Raw genomic sequence first — 20563 nt, 5'->3', positions numbered from 1 at the left:
TTCTCATCCTGGTGTATATGGGCGTGCGTGTGCGATTGTGGCTCGTTCTGTGTATGCTTACGTGCGTGCGTGTTAGTCTTGTGTGCCAGAGACCATTGCCTGCCACCTCAATGTCAGCCATGCCATGTCACAGCCAAGCCATGGACACTCCTGTCACTATGCCAGTTGTCACCAGCGAATGCGGTGTCGGCGGCAGTGTACGAGCTCTGTCGGATGTCATGGTGACCTTGGTAACTGGAGCATTAGAAACAAATCCGCAATAGCGTGTAGTAACAACAAGCTAACATTGCAGTGCCCCCGCACTGATGCCGTACACACAGCAGCATGTGTGGCAGGAACTATGGTAATGAAAACAACACGGTGCAACCGTAACAGTTGCAAGAACTCGGGCAGCAGACACAGCAGCGGTGGTTGCGGAGTTGCTAGAATAGCAGTGATGGCAATGGCAGCGGCTGCAACGCTAGTGGTGGTGGTGGTGCTGGTGGTGCTGGTGATGTTATCAGCGACAACGGTAGTGACGGTTGTGGTGGTGGCAGAGGTAGTGACGGTTGTGGTGCTGCATGGTGGCAACAGTGGCTGCAGTGGTGCTGGTAGAAGCAAAGGTGGTGGTGGTGATGGTGGTAGCAACAGTGCTGGTGCTGGCAGAGGCAGCAGCAGCAGCAAAGAAAACGGCAATGATGGTAGCATTGACTATAATGGTGGTGTACCACAACAACAGACGCATCATTGGTGAGAGTAACGACTATGGCCATGACGACGGCGGCGACGCAACGGTAGCAGTGGCAGCAACGGGGACGGCGACGATGGCGGTTACAGCGACAACGGCGGTGGTGATAGCAACGGCGGTGGTGATGGCAATGGGGATTGCAACGGCGGTGGTGATGGCAACGGGGATTGCAACGGCAGTGGTGGTGACAGCGCCAACGGGGACGATGGCGGCAATGGTGGTTGCAACGGCGGTGGTGACAGCGACGATGGCAATGGCGGTGATGGCAGCGGAGACGGCGACGATGGTGGTGACAGCGGCAATGGAGATGGCGGCAACGGCGATTGAAACGGCAGTGGTGGCGACGGGGGCAATGACAGGGACGATGGCGGTGATGATGGCAGTGACGGCGGCAGAGACAGCGACGTAGGCGGCTGCAACTGCGGTGACGGTGACGGAAGTGGCGACAGCGGCATTGGTGGTGGAATCAACAGCGACGGCGATGACAGAAGCTGCAGTGACGGCGACTTCAGCAGCAGTGTATCCCCTGCGTAGCATCCTGCCATGGCAGCGGAAATGGCAGTGCTGGTGGCTTAGGTGACAAGAGTTGCCGGGAGAAAAGTAACGGTGGTGGTATTTGTTATCAGCAGGGACAGTGGTATATGATAGCACTAAGCATGACATAAGACCAGTCGCAAGCAGTGCACTATCAGAAAAATGCAATCACTGGTTAGTGTACTTTTCATGAAGCAGAGGCGCTACTCGTCATCGATTCTCAAATTTGCTGCAAGGATATCGTCCGTGCATTGGCCATCATCTGATTCTATCCGTTGCGCTACGCACTGCATGCTCATCTACAGCTCTTCCAGCAGTATCACCACTGTACCTTAAGCACCTGGCTCTTAGGCAGATGATCGTAGTCATTTCCCTCTGTCATTTGCCATTCATCACCATTGTCTTGGCATTAATTTTCTAATGGCACGTCATCATCCACTCACACAATAGTTCATTGCACGCACTTGCCCCCGGAGACATACACGCATCATCCACTCACACAATAGTTCATTGCACGCACTTGCCCCCGGAGACATACACGCACTCCGCTACCCATACACTCACTCGTGCACGCATCTCATCACGTACGCGTGCCTTTATGCCACTCTCGTGCTGTCATATTTGCCTGTCATGATCTTTCCATCTGCGGCATTCTCTCGGCCATTTCTCCGTGCAGTCGTCAACTCTCGCTCACATTGCTTCGGTTGAAAAAAATAGTGACTCTCGGGTTTGCTTTTGCCCGTGGCTGAAAATGGTGTAGAAATGAAAGATCTCGTAGGACTATTTGTTTCGAGTGCCTAGTAAAATAAGGTGCTTCACCGGTCTTTTCAAGACCAACCCGACCGTACACATCTGTACTCGTGCCCGCGGCACGCATCCATGCACAGGCATGTCTCACACGAGTGTGTGTGTTCTCTGGTGTTTGCCCGTGACCGTGGTGCTGCATGATTGCATGCCATCCGGCGGCGTCCCGGTGAGCTGATGGATGCTTGCCGGCAGAGTGCGGACTGCTTGCATGCTGTAGTACTAGTAGTGTGCCAGTTGCTCCGGCCTGTGCTTGCCTACACACAGGACGGCGGACTGGTCATGTCTTCTCTGATGCTGTGTGGTGCCAGTGGTAATGTTTGTCTGTGTGCTTATGTATGTTCTTGCTGCTCATGCCCCAGGATTGGGAAGACCATGCTTGGCGCTGGTTACCGTAGGCTTATTCCCCAAGTTTGGGAAGACCATGCTTTGCGCTGGTTAACATAGGATTATTTCCCAAGCTTGGAGTGTATTTGTGTTTGTCCTCCTCTCATATCTGGGGTTATTGGCCAAGCTTGGGAAGACCACGCGTTGCGATGGTTAGCGTAGGCTCATGCCCCAAGTTTGGGAAGACCATGCTTTGTGCTGGTTAGCGTAGGCTCATGCCCCAAGTTTGGGAAGACCATGCTTTGCGCTGGTTAGCATAGGTATATACCTCAAGCTTGGAATTGCTGTGTGTTCTCCAATAGTTCTAGGATTACTTGCCAAGCTTGAGAAGGCCATGCTTTGCATGGCTAGGTACATTCTTGTGTTTTTGATGTTTTTTGCAAAAAAATGATCTGGGAGCACAGGTCCATGCCCAAATTTTTCAGGATGGATGTTTTTTTGGCAAAATTGGCCTGGGAGCACAGGTTCATGCCCCAATTTTTCAGGATGGATGTTTTTTTGGCAAAAAATGGCCTGGGAGCACAGGTTCATGCCCAAATTTTTCAGGATGGATGGCCAACTGAGTCTCACTGCCATGGTTACTGTGGACAGAGCTACAGTGCCGCTCAATGAAATCCAATCACATGAGCGGACTACATGTACGCGCAAGGTGGTGTACAGACCTGTGAACGGGTGCAAGGCACAAACCAAACTCACACGATCAGATTTCATTGAGCGGCACTGCACATGAAAAATTGATCCCACCATGAGTACGCTAGCACAGTGAGTGCGTTCGATTACGCACGCAATCGATTCGCGCTTTTCACATCACCCCATGTGAATGGATTCCGAATCGATTCCAGGGCTCATGACATGAAATCGAACGACTTGAATGCATGCAAATGGATTCATGAATCGATTCAAGTGTGTAATCGAACGCACTCACCGTTTGCAGCCAGGGGTACTACAATACAGTCAGACCTCGCTTATCCGGATCCCTCACCATCCGGAAGAAAATCGCCCGTTACCAATTTACAGCATATGCCATGCATACATACAGTATATGTGTTCGATTGCCCGGTTCCCTCGCCTATCCGGATATTTTTGTGGAAAACGGATGTGTGCGGAAGCGAGGTCTGACTGTAGCTAACTCGCGATCGGAATTCACTGCACAAGTACACACGTGTGGCACGTGAAATTCAGACCGATGTGCTCTGTTAGAGGCACACGGGCCGATTTTATTGATGCCGCTGCAACAGCAGAACTTAAAGGGGAAGTGCATCGATTTTTCAAGTAGGGCTCAGATGAAAGACAATTGGATATCGGTTTCGATGGTATATCTCTCGCTTGCGTACGGCAAGGGAAACTTGCCATATCGCCGATTTCCTGATCCCGTTTCCATGGCGACTACAGGTGATGACGCACATTCTGCTTAGCTCCGTGAGAGAGAAGGTCGATCACTGCAGAATTGTGTCATTTTCAGTTGTCTTCTTGTATTCACGAAGTGAAAGAAGTACTGTGTTCAATGCTGTTAGTGCCGTGAACTGTTTATTAGTAGTCCTATCCGTTGTGTACTGGGACGTGACACCGACAGGGGAAAGCTGGAGTGCGGAGACGTTAGCTGGCAAGCGAAAATCGTGACGAACCAAGTGCTGAAATCTTGGTTGGGACAAATCAAACGTTCAGCATTTACCTCAACCAAGGACCATGCCGTTTGCTCTTTCCACTTCCTGAAGATGGATGCGCTACCTGCTGGAGACTCTCCTATCTCTCGTAACATCTTCTGAAGCTAGGTGAGACGACGAGTAGCGGAGATTAGCGAACGAAATAATGTCGTATGTTTTGAAATTTTGCTGCTCAGGAGAGATGGCATTATATGAACTTAGACCATGTGAACTCAATCAGCCCATGAACTAACCCATGAACAAATGCTTTCTAGGCTTGCAGACGTGCATGTGTCTATCCAATCTACACGTAGAGATCATTCCATGCCCTCAGTGAATGGCCTATTATATTATTTGTCCATACACTTCATCTGCATGTTGTCTCTATGGAGAAGGGTATTGTTCATTTCATATGAAGAAGTTCGGGCAATAGATGCTTTCCTCTGGTACAATTCTGTTGACCTGATGTTCTTTCTAGCTTCATGGGTAGCTTAGGTGAGGTACCATCACCATCATGTTTACATGAGGGTCAAACACTGCACCGTTCTTTGTTGTGACATGACGCAAGTTATTGTAAGTGCTCGCAGACTCCATACATTCCAGCAACACCTAGCATGGTTTTCCGTCAACGTTGTGGGTGAACAAATTCCTGTCCAACATATTTATACAGACATGCCAGCACACACCATGCGCCATACACACACACTTGCCCTGCCCTGTCGAGTCACAGCCACGTGGGCCCGGAGGGGCAGTGGAGAGAGAATGGGAGAACGCCGCCCCATGGCGCCCGGGACACAAAAACAAGAGTTTGTCCGGCTACGTAGGGAGCAACACACATAAATACACCACACACACACACACACACACACACACACACACAAAATGAGAGTTCGGGTCATCTGCCACGAGACTGACGTACGGCCGGGGAGAGCTTCAGCAGCGGTGTCTATTCCTGCCCTGGACCGAACGGAAGCAGCGGTCGCGGGACACACAGTATTCACCACAACACGGCTCCACTGTCGTTGGGGGCTGAGCCACACACTTGTGACGGGCAAGAATGCCACAGCGATCACACTGGCATGCTCCACGCTGCTCCTGCACACACACTCTCTCTCTCACACACACACACACACACACACACACACACGCACGCACACACGTGCGCACATACTGCAAGAAAGAAAGAGAGCATGAGTGTCAGATTCTTGCATAGGAAGTGTTTATCAGCACACACTTATACATGCACATGCAGGCACTCAACGACCAACTATGCACCATGCTGTATGTTCGTCAAACATAAGATTGCAATACCAAAGAACAACATAAACAAGATCACATACTTCGTTCTCCTCCAAGTGTGTCCTCCCCAGCCATTTCCCTAGGCGGAATGTAGCCTACGAAATGGTTTCTCTAGACTAGGAGAAGATGCTTGGTATTCGCCATCTCTCCTGAGAAATGTTCAGCAAAAATTTCAAAACATACGACATTATTTCGTTCGCTAATCTCCGCTACTCGTCGTCTCACCTAGCTTCAGAAGATGTTACGAGAGATAGGAGAGTCTCCAGCAGGCAGTGCATCCATCTTCAGGAAGTGGAAAGAGCAAACGGCATGGTCCTTGGTTGAGGTAAATGCTGAACGTTTGATTTGTCCCAACCAAGAGGCAAGATGTCAGCACTTGGTTCGTCACGATTTTCGCTTGCCAGCTAACGTCTCCGCACTCCAGCTTTCCCCTGTCGGTGTCACGTCCCAGTACACAACGGATAGGACTACTAATAAACAGTTCACGGCACTAACAGCATTGAACACAGTACTTCTTTCACTTCGTGAATACAAGAAGACAACTGAAAATGACACAATTCTGCAGTGATCGACCTTCTCTCTCACGGAGCTAAGCAGAATGTGCGTCATCACCTGTAGTCGCCATGGAAACGGGATCAGGAAATCGGCGATATGGCAAGTTTCCCTTGCCGTACGCAAGCGAGAGATATACCATCGGAACCGATATCCAATTGTCTTTCATCTGAGCCCTACTTGAAGGAGGTTCGCGACGGTTAGCGCCATGTTGGATTTCCGAATTTTTTTCTGAAAAATAATGCCTTTCGGAGTGGAAAAATGGGACGCGATCATGCACAGAAAATAGTTTGACCATGACTTCGCTGTGCTCGAGCGCTCGAGTCGGGACAAGATTTGAGGAAGAAGCTCAGCCACTATAGTGGACTTGCGGATTTGTTTTGACATTGGCGGTTTTGGATAGCTCGGTTCTCCTGCCGACGTGTCCTGGAGATGAAGACGCGGGAGAGTAATCCGTCACCCACGACGCGGCCTCTCATTCTGCGTACTGGACGATGCAAGAAGCCGAGGAGGGGGACGCTTCTCAAACGATCGATCGAGTTCCTGAAAAACGGAAAGGGCGATCTCCATCACTAACGCCACTGGCACTGGATTCGACTCCCGCGAAGAGGTCGTTCAGTGCCCCTCTTCACGGTCGACGAATCGTTCATCTCAGGTATCTGGCTGTGGGATTGTCTGCGTGCCAGAATCCTGGATGTGGCAAACCTCTGGCGCTCATTGATTGCGTTGAAGAGAAGAGGTACGACCTGGGCAGCGTACTTGTCATTCCGTGTCAGCAGTGTGGGATGGAGAATTTTATAGATACAGATAGCCCTGTAACTGCTCAACACCCTGGCCCCCGTGCTTCCACAAGCAACACCAAAGCTGCTTTGGGTAAGTGCGTTTTTCAATCTCATAAGATTTACTCATGATATTTGGGAGTCATTGCCACCCTATGGCTATGGAAATGTATGAGCACACTGTATGCGCGGCGGCCGCGAGCGTGTGTGTGTTTGCATAGACCTGCATGTTTGTGCATGTGTGCACCATATGCATGTATGAACATGCACATGCATATGCGCTCATGTGGACGTGCCCTCGCACACATACTATACACACGTGCATGACTGCTCCCAGGGCATGTTGGTGTTACATGTGTATGCGGGCATCTCCACTCATGCACATGAGTGTGCACATGCATGTGGGTGGGTACGCACTCGTGCGTGAATGTATGTGTGTGTACGCGCGCGTTTGTTCTATTGCGTGTGAGAGCATGCATGTGTGTGTGTGTGTGTGTGCGCGTGTGTGTGTGTGTGTGTGTGTGCACGGATGTGTGTGTCGATGGTGTGCATTTTTGTGATTGGTGAACACTCTGATCCCTAAACCGCGATACCGGAGCTCCCAAGCTACAGCCTCAGATTGATTTATAGTTCATCGTTGGGAATGAGTTCGCTGCTCATGATGCTGTTGCGGATGTTGCGGCCCTAGCTGAAATTGTCGAAGCTCGCCCTGATGCCAGTATCCTGTAGCACTCTGTCACTTTTGCATCAGCATGTTCGGCGATGGAGTTTGCAGAACATCAGCAAAAGCGGCTGGCCACCCTTCAACCGTTGGTCCAAGCAACGTGCTTCTCTAAATCAGTTGCAGTGCGGGCAGCTGCCAGTGGGTTGGTGATGAAGCACTTTGTCTTGTCCTACAAACGAAGTGGTGAGCCAGCCATTTCCAGACTGATGAAGGAGCAAGTCGGAGATAAGAAGCGGGTGACAGTCTCAAGGAAGATTATATTAGTGGTGGCTGAACACCTAGCGAAGAACCAACAGCAACCCAACTGTAAGGAACGCCCTAGCACAGTGCTTCACTTGTTTGTGCGCACCGTAAAATACCATCATTTTTGTCAGTGTGGGGACACGTTCTAGCTCGCATAGTTGAAGAACAAGAGGACTCAATGTTGTCTGATTCGTTCCAACATGTCAGCTTTCATTGTAGTTTGATATGGGGCTGTGCTAAGCGCTATCATAGCTACATGTACATGTATCACAACCAAGTACCAACAGGAGAGTAATCATGGAGAAAAGTACCTATCGATAATGCGTGCACCCAGGGTTTTCCGGCAAATTTACTAGTTCAGCTATTCCATCCTTGTATTGTTCTGAACGCCGAGGGCTCTAGTGAGTTTATGCAACACCTATTAACAGCCAAAAATCCAATAAGTTATGACCAAAGCAGCAGCAGAGAAGTACAAGCAATATAGATACGTGAATTTAACAATTTTAGGCAAATTTTGACAGTTTTTTGGATTTTTCTCCAGAATATGCACGGTGACCCCTATTTTCGCCGCGGTAAACCTGTTCCAACCCACGTATAGAACGTGTTTGAAGTATCCACATATGGGGCAAACTCAAAAATAAGCTGCAAAAAATATTCAAAGTTTCATTTTTTGCGTCTTTTTGTTCTTCTCCAGGAAATGACGACCTGGATCCCATCATCAACCAAAGTGTACATTTTTCGGTGTTGATATCATCTTAGTCAATACCTCGAACAGTCTGTAAAATTTTATGTCATATTTTCTGTCCTAACTGATGTTATGGTCGATTTCTCATCAATTTTGGGATTTTGTGTTATTTTGTGTCATCAAGGAAAATTGTGTTTTTGGCAAGACCTATTCGGGCAATTGAAAAACTGATGTTACTAAGCGAAAATATAAGGCTGTACCTATTCAAACCTGATGTCAGATTGGGCTGATGTTGAAATTAAATTTTTGGGGCTAACTGTCCCGAACCCCCTTAACATCACTTGATAAACCCGTACACATTGTTTGCATCCAGTGCTTGATGCAGTGCTGCTCAATGAAATCCGATCGCTTGAGTCAAGTATTCACCGGGCGCTGTGCAACCCTATAGCCTACGTGACCTGCTACTGTGATCTTCACTCGTGCAGGGCGCAACGCTGACTCACTTGATCAGTTTTCATTGAGCAGCGCGGTAGATACAGGGTTGCACACAATCCTGCATGTTTTGGGTTCAACCCTCTGCTGGCCACTTCGCACTAGCTGTTTTCCAGCGTAACCTAACAGTTAATGAGCGATGTTACTGTAAGACCAGATATTTTAACGTCAATCTAAGTTAGCGATCTCCGGATTTTTGTAGGTTAGCGAAGTGAAATTCTAACAAATTCTTACAGTACGTGATGTGAAGTTCTGCCATCGCAGCACTGGACAGAGCTAGGTTGTGCGTGCAGTTGCAAAACCGAGCACAGTATACCACATATACCCATAGGTTGTCGGGTTCGTGAAGCAACCGGGCATGGTTAGTTTGAGTATGTGTCAAAGCTCCCCAGGTCCTCCATCGTTATAACGAGTCCGGTTAGTACAAAAAAACCCATTGAACTTAGGCGAAACGGAAGGATTCATTGCAACTGAAGAGGAAAGAACGGTGCAATCTACAAAAATCAAACCAATGGCCTGATTGGTATAAGTTAAAAACAGCAAAAAAAGTATCACTTGTTGCATTGCACCATGCCGAGCCACAGTGGCACCCTCATGATAAAGTGGAGCATTTCGAAAAAAGGGTCAGATGCCATGTCAGTTTCAATCTCGATTTCTCCAGACCGCGTACATCCCCCTGCAACCATTCTGGTACTCAACAACATGCATTGCATTGAAAACACAGGTCTTACAGTGCTGCATCCTGCACGCGCTTGTCATCGGCGAGATGTAGTCGATGTACAGGCACCCGGCCCAGTAGTCTGTGCATTGCACACAGCATTCACTGCACTGTTGAATAGCAGGCGTTGAGTAATAGATGACTTGCACAAAGATTGTCTGGGTTCGAGACGGGGCAAGTGGACCTTCTGACTCTGACTTCTCCACCTTTTGAGTTCGTGACTTTCGAAGTTTCGCTTTTTGCCTGACGAACACTGAGCTAGTTTTTTTGGCTAGAGAGTAGAGTTGTTTTGATTCGGCTTGTATCGTCATGCCGAAGCGCTGCTACGCTCCTGAATGCACTAGCAGACGAGAGATGGAACTGAGGCTCCCATTCCATACGTTCCTTTCCAAGCCGGCCGGCCGGGAGGCCGCGAAAAATGAGGGAATATTATTTTTAGTATCATTGGTGTAGGCTGCAACAAGCACGTCGTGGTCCTGAAGTGTGACTACTTTCCCGCAGTGGAAGCGAAGTCAAGCACAACGAAAGTTTGTGGACGTCTCAGAAAGAACTCGATTCCCTTTGATTCGGCTGCACTAGCCCCAGAGCGACCCTCTCCTGAGGACAGACTGCGGAGAGGCCAGGAACCTGCCGAGTCACGAGTGGAAGCCCAAACCACGAAAATGAGGGGTGGAAGGACTGAGTGTGAGAGCCAGATGGCCTTTAGTAGTACTTCAAGTAGTATCTGAGTTGAAGGAGAGAACCGTTGAAGTGTGCTGGAGAAACGCTGTGAAGTCCTCAGGCCTGATGTGTACTAGCTACTGTTGAAGTCTCACTTGTTCCGATATGAACACTTCTTCAGCCCTGACTCTGAGCAGCTGTATCTAGACTTGGACTTAGGCCAGAGACATAGCATTGTAAACCTTACTGAAGCCATATGTATCCAATGCCTGGCTCTAGTGAGAAAGCAGTTTGGCGCAGGCTCGCAAACTATGATTGAATCAGGAAGTGGTGGAAAGTCACATTATACCTCCCCATGATTAGCTGGTAATGACGACGATGCGGCTCCGGCTGAGTTTCATGGGAAAGTAACTTGCATACCTGTTTAGTTGCAACGAGGCAACAGTACCCCATGTACTGAAGACATGATTGAACTACATGTTATCTCCTGGGAGAATGTGGAACAAATAATGCCAGAGTGTGTCTGATACACATCACAGTCTGCTGAGTATGTTCATTATTGTGGACGTAACCGAACTGCGCTGTGAGGTACCTTCTGCGTTGGACCTACAGTTGAGCCACTACTCTTCTTACAACGGTGAAAGGATTTGTTGGAGCATCATCAAACAGTGCATTCGCCTTCATCATACACTGGCTCCGCTGCCTACAGTAATTCACATTTTGACGGGGCGCGCTGGGACGATACGGAAGGAGCGGCGGGAACCATTGGAGTGCTCATGATGCTGGTTCAGCGGAGACGGATGTGTCAGGAACGGGAACGCAACCGCACTACTGTACAGATCAAGAAGCGATGGAAGAGTTGAATCTGTTCAGCCTTCTAGTAAGTTCTATGCCGTGTACAGGGACACAGCGGTAAAAATGGCTACATTTCGAATGTGAACTGGCGATGGCATTGTGTGGCGACGAACACAACCGCAGCTGCTCAAATTTCAGCATTTCAAACATTATGCTTCCCATGATAACTCACCGAATGGCTCACATGACGGAGTTGGACATTACCAGGCTAGGATTATCATTTGCTATATTTATGGATAGTCCTTGAGTTTTCAGATGAAGTGCTTTATCTTTTACCTGTCGTTCCTTTAGTATGGCACAATGTCCATGGCTGCTTCTTTGTCTTCATAACAGACTGGTATAATCAGCATGATTCTGCTTTATTTGAGAAGAAATAACACTTTCCATTCGGAAAGGAAGCCCAGAAACGTCAACCCCCATGGACTGTGCTTCATGACTCTCGTGCATCGACGTTAACCGTTGCAATAACTGCTGCATGTATGTTGTGCTGTGCGAACCGTACAAGATTTTACAGCTCACCCACGCCTTCCCAACAGGCTCCTATATCCCGTACCGTTAGCGTTACATTGAATATGAACTAGGCTAGCACAGTTATCCTTTCGTTCTTTTGATGGCGGCGGGTAACATGGAACTTGACGTGTTCTTGGGATCCTCGTGCAACACTTGCTATTCCCGGATGCCATATTATTGGGTGTATCGAGGTTGCTTCTATGCTCACTGTTGTTTAGTAAGACAATTTTTTATAACTATTTCACCGAAGAATAAGGCAAGAGTATTTTTGGGTTGGTTTGGACGCCTTGCTTCTCTTCACACAATATACAGTCATGTACTTCCACTAACCCTACAAGTGCACATAACTCATGAGCTGCTGAAGACAGTGACGGTACTGATCATGTACATGTACATGTACATGCCGTGCACCGTTCATTCATGCTGACAAAAAAAGTACACTACAGACGCGTGTAGGGTGCCCGCACTGGGCCGCAGTGTAGCCTGGGTGCACAGGGTGCACTTGCCCCGTCTCACTCGCGGCTCGGATCTTTGTGCAAGTCATCTATTCTTTCTGGGGTGCTTCACCACAGCGTAGACGTAATCGGTGCAACGCGACTGGCCGCATGTTCACACGACACTAATGACTAGCAAAGTGCAGTGCTGGAGTGTAGACTCGACATCCGTCGTCGTTACGAACTGGCGATTGGTGCACTGCAATATTGCCGGTCTGATTCCAGTGGCGGCACGAGGTTGCAATGCCGTGAGTACATGTATATGTATGTCCACATGTTCCAGGGCGCTGAACACACACATGCCGGGTTTCAACCATAAGCTACCAACGGCGGGGACATCGGGAGCTCACATACATGATCAGTCAGATGATGTAGCGTAGCAACATGCCAGCCTCTGCTCTCCGGCAAACATTTCCACCGCCTCTGCCTCTACATCTGCGGCGGTTCTGGATTCTCTTGTGTCTTGGCTACAGGCAATACTAGAATAGCATGGCACAGGGCAGTACAGAGTCAGTGTGAACTGCTTCTTTCTCAAGCACATTCCAGTCCACCACCACCGTGCTCTGGCGCTACACGTACGATATTCAGACGGACGTCCATTGCACAACTAACGTCGTCAGACTACTAACAGCAGACCCCGATGTATTGTGCATGGTAACACACGACCAGCACCATCATTGAACCTGCACAATCGCCGCTTCATCTTCACGCTAGGCAACACACCTGGAAATTCCCTTTCACACTAGCTGCTCAGCGGCTGAGACACCAGATTCATGACCACGCTGCTTACAAGGACAGTTAATTACGTCTGCAAGCTGCAATGGATCTCATCCTTCATCCTACGCTTTGAAAGGCTTCATCTTCACGCTAGGCAACACACCTGGAAATTCCCTTTCACACTAGCTGCTCAGCGGCTGAGACACCAGATTCATGACCACGCTGCTTACAAGGACAGATATTACGTCTGCAAGCTGCAATGGATCTCATCCTTCATCCTACGCTTTGAAAGGCGCTGTGATTCATAGCAAATGGGCACATGCACAGACTGCAGTAATGTCGGGTGACACAGGTCTTTATCCTCCCACAAAATTGCTGTGCTTCAGACTGGCATTGTAAAAACTGTCGTTTGGCCAGATCAGATCGGATCCGTGCTTGGTACACAAAAAAATAATCAAAATAGCTCAAAGAAATCATTTCCTGACCCCAACTGGTTGCGACTTCGGCGATGATTTGTAAGAAAGGTTTGCTCCCCACACCGGAGCTCGCGCTATTCCGCCGACTTTACTTGACACTTGACTGTCCCAATAAGTGGTGCTCTTCATGCACAATCTTCCTCAGCCTACTCAAGCTCAACTGATGAGGGGTGAATTCCCCGAAACACTGTGTATTGAGCAGGGAGTGGTGCTTTCTTGCAGGTTTGCCGAGTCGAAGGTTCGATGGACTTCTCGTGTGCTCTGGATGGCAGTCGTGAGTCAGTCAAGTGTCAAGTTAAGTCGGCGGAATAGCGCGAGCTCCGGTGTGGGGAGCAAACCTTTCTTACAAATCATCGCCGAAGTCGCAACCACTACTTCGTACTGTTGTGCCCAGCGCGGGCTTGCGACTAGTTGGTTTGGAGGTGACAGCGTTGCGAATGACCGAGGGTCCTCGACGTCTGTCTCACCGTCCAGGAGCGACACTGACTCACGCTACTATCTGGTGTTCACGAGGTGTTTGTCGCGCTGGAAGCGGAGCGTCTCTGTAAGTTTGTATCCCTGGTGATGTTTGTGCCTGGAGAGCACTATATAAGTGGTGCTCTTCAGGCACAATCTTCCTCAGCCTACTCAAGCTCAACTGATGAGGGGTGAATTCCCCGAAACACTGTGTATTGAGCAGGGAGTGGTGCTTTCTTGCAGGTTTGCCGAGTCGAAGGTTCGATGGACTTCTCGTGTGCTCTGGATGGCAGTCGTGAGTCAGTCAAGTGTCAAGTAAAGTCGGCGGAATAGCGCGAGCTCCGGTGTGGGGAGCAAACCTTTCTTGGTATATAAACTGGTATATAAACTGGTGTATAAACTGGTATATAAACTCCTTTTTTTTTTAGGATCACACTAGTGACCTGCAGTCCGCCTTGATGGTTTTTCGACATGCACGACGGTCCCAACTTCAGGATCTCTTTCCCGTCAACGATGAAGAATACAACGTCGTCCTTTGTAACTGGTGCCTTGTGCTGCACCTGACGTTCGAGGCTGTCCTTCTTTCGCTGTTTCAGCACTCCGTCTGTCAAGCGCAGCACTCGACATGTGCGGCTGAAGAGCCCCGCGTGCCGCTCCTGCGTTTTTGCATCGACATAGAATGCAGATAGCAGGGGCGACGGAACTTCACTACTGATGGTTTTCCAATCGATGTTCTCCTTTCCGCGTCCCTCGCAGAGCGGACGGAACATGCACAGCCATAATCCGTGGCACTGCCAGTGTTCTTGGAAACTGCTGCTTGAATAATGGCATCGTGATTCGTGGTCGTCCTCAGAAGAATTAAAGAAACGTTTGGGAGTCGATTCAACAGGCTCGTGCTGATTCATTTTACTCTTACTTTGGAAAGGAGACGAACTCTATGTCTCTAATGAGCAAACGGTTCTTTTACAGAGCGCGCGGTAACGGTCACTAGCACTTGCACTGTGAGGTTCAAACTAACTACTTGGCGCATAGCTGTTACTTCCGATGTAACTAGTACTTCAGTACTAAAACTGAAGTCACAAAGAGTGTGTGATGGTACTGCACTGCATGTACTGCACAGAGTCAGTGGTAGTCTTGTACTTGATCCGCACAGGCTGGTGAAAGGAAGACTCGTCGAGCCATGGTTGTGGGTTGGAATTCCAATCTCTACCCTTGTGGGGGAGAGGGGAGTTTGTATATCAGCTCAGTATAAGCATAATATAACCTACTCAGTTGATTATATGGGAAATATAAACCAATATACAAACCTCGGCTTCGCCTCGGTTTGTATACAGGTTTATATTTCCCATATAATCAACTGGTTAGGTTATAATTATTATATACGTAGAATAATTTGGTGAGTTTTTGTTGCAATTCAACGCCCGCTTTTGGCGACATCTGGAACAAAATCGAGCTAACAAGGAACGGAGGTGACCGTTTCATAGTCTGAACGATTTCAGGCTCATGGAAAAAGGGCTGGAAAAGCACAATCATGGTGGAGTGTGTGTGGTTGTTCGCGCTGCCCTTGCCGATGAACTCAACGTAGCAGCAGGGAGGATGGATAAACAACAGGAGTGCCCAAGTATCGGCAGCCACTCAGACGGTAAGAGCGCGAGCGTACTGTACGTGTTTGTGGAAGATAGGTAGTAGAATCTACGTGCGCCGCCGAATGTTTTGATAGATTGCAATCACCTACCCGCAGCTAAGGGCCCGGTCCCACATGCAGTGGCGGATCCGCTGGTGCGACAAGGTTTTGCGGGAGTGGTGTCGCACCTCTCCTGCGACAAAATGCTCGCGTGGTCTCACATGATCACGCGTACACGGCGAACGAAGCAAGCGCGCCTCTCTGACTTCCAAAAATTAATTCACTGCAGCTCTCCTGCAACTCAAGCATGCTTTCACTTCGAAGTACGCGTGCATATACTGGTAGGTCTACTGATACTGAGTCTGTACAGTAGTCTGTGTCTGTGGACAGAACTGTTTCGTCCTTTGTGGACACCTCAACGCAGCACTGATGTACTGATGATGTGGATACTAGGTGTTGGACAGATCGTTGTTTTTGTTCAGTTGAGTATCAAGCATTACCATTAGCTACATGTCGTGGGTTCGGTATTGTTGACTTTGAGTCTTTGTCACTCTGTATAATCTGAAAGAATGGATTTTCCGTTGGGTAGAGGTCGATTGGCGAGACGTTGTCGACAGGCAATGGAGACCGCAGCGACATTTTTGTTGCAGAATGCTAGTACGAACTTGTTGAGCAGCACGTCGACGATAACTGCTACAGATACTAGCATTGCTCTTGCCAGACCTACATCACAGTGGTCCCCCTGCGTGGTTTTACATGATGGCCATGATGGCCATGCTTGGCTGCTCACGGGTCCGGGATTTGGTCTTTGGCCGACGCCGCAGCCGTCGGTTTCAGCTTCAGCTTCTCGGCTATCCACCTCTACCGCTCCGTATCTCTCTTCATCCCTTGGTCAAACGAGTCTTGACCTCAATACACATTGTACAACAGTAGTACATGTACTGCAGCCGTATAGTAGCTGCTCTGACTCAAGTCAAAGTGTCCACTTCATGATCGAAAATAAAATCGAACAACACAAATCGCTCACTATGTCGGAGTGTCGCAGGAGCGGAACTTCCGCAGGAGAGTATACGCTCCAAAAATTTTGGAGTAGCGGATTTGAACTTTCCGCCACGGCGGAAGTTCCGCTACTCGCAGTTTCCATGGTGATACACGCTGTTGCGACACCGCTGCAGCGGATCCGCAACTCTCAAGTGCATGTGGGACCGGGCCCTAAGCTAATCTGCTGGTAGCTGCAAGTGCAGTGGCGGCGTGCAGCGCACAGGTGTCTCCGTATCCATGTGTGCTGTGAGGTTACTAGTAGTTCGTTGTCGTAGCTGTACGTACGTGGAGAGGTGGCGTGTCCTCTTCGTTTGTGATATTCCTGTCCGGGTGTGGACCAGTCGCGCGCGTGCACGGAGAACACTCTACGCGGAATACAGTATTGACTATTGTGTCTGTGCTGTCCGGTGGCGGAACCTATGCGTGACTAGTACAGTAGTAGCAGTGAGCGTGATGCGTGCGTCCGTGCATCGATGCGGGCCTGCCTAGCGCCTGAGATCGAGAGTCCGCTGAGCTGAATGAGCTCAGGCCACCGAGTGCATGGGAACTCCGCGCTGCGGACACGCCTCTGCTGCTTGCCAGCTGTCACAGAAAACAGCGGACTCTAGTATTAAATAGTTCCTAGGAACGTCAGGAGGAAAGCAGGCAAAGAAGTGCAAACAGGGATTGCACGGCAGCACTGATCACCACCGCAGGCATGCGTGATAGAGTCGGCAAGTGTCCGGTGTGCTTCTCTGAGACTAGTTGCGGAAGCGTACTAATACTCGTACCATGGTATTACTGCATTCGTGATCGATGATCTCACGTTTTTTTAGTACTTGTTCGACATGTACCATTGAATTTGTGTCATGTACTGAGTCTGTGTTGCTGCTATGCAGCTGCACGCCAGGCTAGATCGACCTGTGCATGACCTGTGTGCATGACCTGTGCATGACTTGTACTTGATTGTACGTGTTCAAGTGAAAAAGTGCAACTGCAAGGATGCGAAAGTCAGTTCTGAGAGCTGGAGCGTGACCACTGCAGGTGACGCTGGAGCGCGACGTTGTTTTTACTTTTTAGGCAACTGCCACTGGCTGGGCTCGAGCTGGTGTCCTCAACCTGTCACCTCTTGGCAGTCTTGGCTTTAGAAAAAAACGCTGCTGGCCTTCATCTGTTCACACACCCCACACTAGGGCACCACTAATTGTGACTTGCCTGAACTAACTAATGCACTACTAGTACTACTACTAGTAGTACAGTCAGACCTCGTTTATCCGGATCCCTCGCCATCTGGAAGAAAATCGCTGGTTACCGATGTGCAGCATATGTTATGCATACAACATAACCGGACCTCGCGATCCGCATACCAGTGCATAGGCCCATTGCGTAATGATGTCATGCGTACGCGACCAACCTGGAAAGTGCCGAGTTGTGGGCAGAAGCAAATCTAGGCCGTGTCAGCTGCTTCTGCAAGGAACACTTTTCGTAGTCTTTTGTTTGTCGGAGATGGAGGCGCAGGCTGTGAAGCTCTCCGAGGACGATGTGCCTGGAGCATCGTTAGGTCGGAATCCTGATGGCTCTCAACGCTTGGCAAGTCAACTTTCCGTGAAAGAATTGAAGCGTTGGCTAGCTTGCCGTAATGCTCGTCGATCGGGAACGAAACCTGAATTGCTGAAAAGGTGAGATTTGTGCTGGGATTTTTCTTTAGACCTAATTGCGAGACGGTATGGTAATACATGTAGTGAGTAGAACCGGGAAGTAACATTGTTTGGGTTTTACGTCACTTCGCCTTTAGTTAGGAATTATCCCACATATCCTCCCATAATCATTATTTTCCTTTTTCGGTTGTCAATGTTTTCAATTTTGAAATTTATTTCGTTGTTGGTGTGTTGTTCTTTGTGTTCAACAGAGTTGAAGACTACATACGTGGTGGCTTGGCACATGAAATTGTTGACCCTGATGGTGGTGTAAACATTGCTGCTAAAGCTGAGCGTCTGAAGTCCGCAGGTGTCGTGCACCCCAATCTAAGAAGTGTCCCCCCGTTCCCCACCGAGGGATGGAAGGATAATCTAAGTCAGCTGCCATCATTCTCATTCCGAACCCTGTATGTGCATTTCACAGAGCGGACGGTCCAGGAAGTCATCAGTGGGCAAGAGATTGCAAGAGGTGACGACACTGCTGCTATTCCTGCTACTTCACATGCCAGTGATTCTGCTGATAGTGCTGTCGCTGCTGATAGTGCTGTCGCTGCTGATAGTGCTGTAGCTGCTGATAGTGCTGTAGCTGCTGATAGTGCTGCCGCTGCTGATAGTGCTCTCGCTGCTGAAGTTGATGACGAATGGGAGGATGATGATGGGGAGGATGACGAGGAGGTTGGTGATTCAGGCACAGCCAAGTACAGCTCGTTCCGTGGAATAGACAAAGGGTTCAGGTTCTTCAAGTCAGGCCACATCCAGAAGATCCAGTTCAATTCACTGCCTGTGTTTCCACAATTCTGTTTTGTCCGCTGCGTCGTCCTGCCCTCTTTCCGTAAGGACAGGAAATACAACGTTCGGATATGCTGCACTGCTGGCGGTGTGTCACATGTCCCTACGGTTCTCACTGCCTATTGCACATGCCCTGCTGGGTTAGCTGGTTCCTGTAACCACATAGCGGGCCTATTATATGCATTGGAGGACTTTGTAAGGCTTGGCCTGCGTGAAGAGGCAGCCAAAACGTGCACTGAGAAACTGATGCAATGGAATCAGCCCCGAGCAGCACGCGTCAAGGCCAGCAGAGTGACGGAAGTCCACCTGAAGAAGGACACGTATTCAGGCAGAGATCTTGTAGAAAAGAAAAAGAGCATCCCGTTTTATGACCCCAGGCCTACAAACCGCAGATTCGTCAATCCTGAGGCAGTTGCCAGGCTGCGTACTGACTTGGAGCGCGTTGAGGAGAAGGCTCTGGCAGAGGACAAATCGGGAAAGATCAAGATGTATGGCAGCTCATGTTGGCTAAAGCTACTTGAACCTTCTCCTGTCCCAAGCTCAGATGACTCGGAATGTGACGAGGGCAGCAGCAGTGAGTCAGACAGTGAGCGCCAGATGGGTGTACCAGAGTCTTCTTGTGACGCGCCTGTGCCTATGGCCGCTATTGATCCGGAATCGCCTGCTGATTTTTATGAACACCGTGTTGCTGTGTCCAGTGCCCGTGCAGCTGAAATTGCAAGGGAGACGAAGGGACAGTCAACTAACCTCTCCTGGTACAACGAGCGGCGACTACGAGTGACTGCAACACTTGTTAAGAGTATTGCAAGCCGACGAAGTGATGATTTCTCCACCATCATCAACAGGAAATTGGCTCCACCGCAGCATCCTACAGCGGCTATGAAGTATGGCTTAGCGCGTGAATGTGATGCTGTCAAAGCCTACATCACACGTGCACAGACTTTGGATGTTCCTGTTGTCGTCGAATCCTGTGGCCTTTTCATCCATCCAACCAAACCATGGCTTAGTGCTTCGCCTGATGGTCTCGTCATGGTCAATGGCAAACTGCAGCGTGTGGTGGAGATCAAGTGTCCTTTCACCATGCGGAATGGTATGTCGCTTCGTGAGTTTGCTGGACGGCGGACTTCATGCTTGACGGATGTTGATGGCAATTTGGTCCTCAAGCGAACGCACACCTACTACTTATGTTTGCGGTGTGGAGGCTGCCGACTTTGTCATATGGTTTCCAGATGGTCTGTTTGTGGAAACTGTTGCTGCTGATCATTCCCTTGTGAAGGAGTTTCTGCCCCGACTGGAGAAATTTTATTTCTCGCATTACCTTCCGGCCATTCATGCTGCTCTAATGTGATGTTGTTCTTACTCAAGTTAATGTCAACATTGGACTTCTTTCGAACTTTCTTTTCCTAGTTACTATTTTTTTTACTAGAGCCACGTAAACCCGTCATGTGTGAGCCATGAATAAGGGGAGTGGTGGCGTGGTCTGGGATGCTCTGCCGACCTTGGGTCTCGGCTTCATCACAACCAGGCCAATAGCAGACAGAGAGAGAGAGAGAGAGAGAGAGAGAGAGAGAGAGAGAGAGAGAGAGAGAGAGAGAGAGAGAGAGAGAGAGAGAGAGAGAGAGAGAGAGAGAGAGAGAGAGAGAGAGAGAGAGAGAGAGAGAGAGAGAGAGAGAGAGAG

The 20563-nt window shown here is 49.2% G+C and overlaps 1 protein-coding gene across 1 annotated transcript in view; it reads left to right on the top strand.

Annotated features, from left to right (window-relative positions):
* LOC135811923 (uncharacterized) overlaps window positions 1–20563 on the top strand; it is a 72624-nt gene that overhangs the window by 1759 nt on the left and 50302 nt on the right. The window lies entirely within an intron of this gene.

The sequence above is a fragment of the Sycon ciliatum genome, chromosome 3 (genome assembly GCF_964019385.1).
Source record: "Sycon ciliatum chromosome 3, ocSycCili1.1, whole genome shotgun sequence".
Taxonomy (NCBI): Eukaryota; Metazoa; Porifera; class Calcarea; order Leucosolenida; family Sycettidae; genus Sycon; species Sycon ciliatum.
Note: the sequence above shows the minus strand (reverse complement) of the source record. Positions and strands in the feature narration are given on the sequence as shown.